Genomic DNA, 262 nt, shown 5'->3' with positions numbered 1-262 from the left:
AAGATGGTTGAGCTAGGCTTTTCTGGGCTGCAGTGTTGCATGCCTTAGGTTTCAGTGGGTGCCAGCTGCACCGAGGGGAAATGGTTAGGGAACTTCTCCCATCTGGCATCTCTCCCTGTGGAGGAAGGCTAAAGGAAGCGAGAGCTTAGAGCTGCTATGCTGGTACTGGTGCCTTAAAAATAACGATCTAAACACAGCCACAGAAGGCAGCTGGTGGAGTCTCTGATGGGGACCAGAGAAGAAATGTCCCGACTTGGCCTTC

This window comes from Tupaia chinensis, unplaced genomic scaffold, assembly GCF_000334495.1.
Source record: "Tupaia chinensis unplaced genomic scaffold, TupChi_1.0 Scaffold000258_1, whole genome shotgun sequence".
Lineage (NCBI taxonomy): Eukaryota > Metazoa > Chordata > Mammalia > Scandentia > Tupaiidae > Tupaia > Tupaia belangeri.
The sequence above is the reverse complement of the archived record's forward strand: the minus strand, read 5'-3'. Positions refer to the sequence as shown.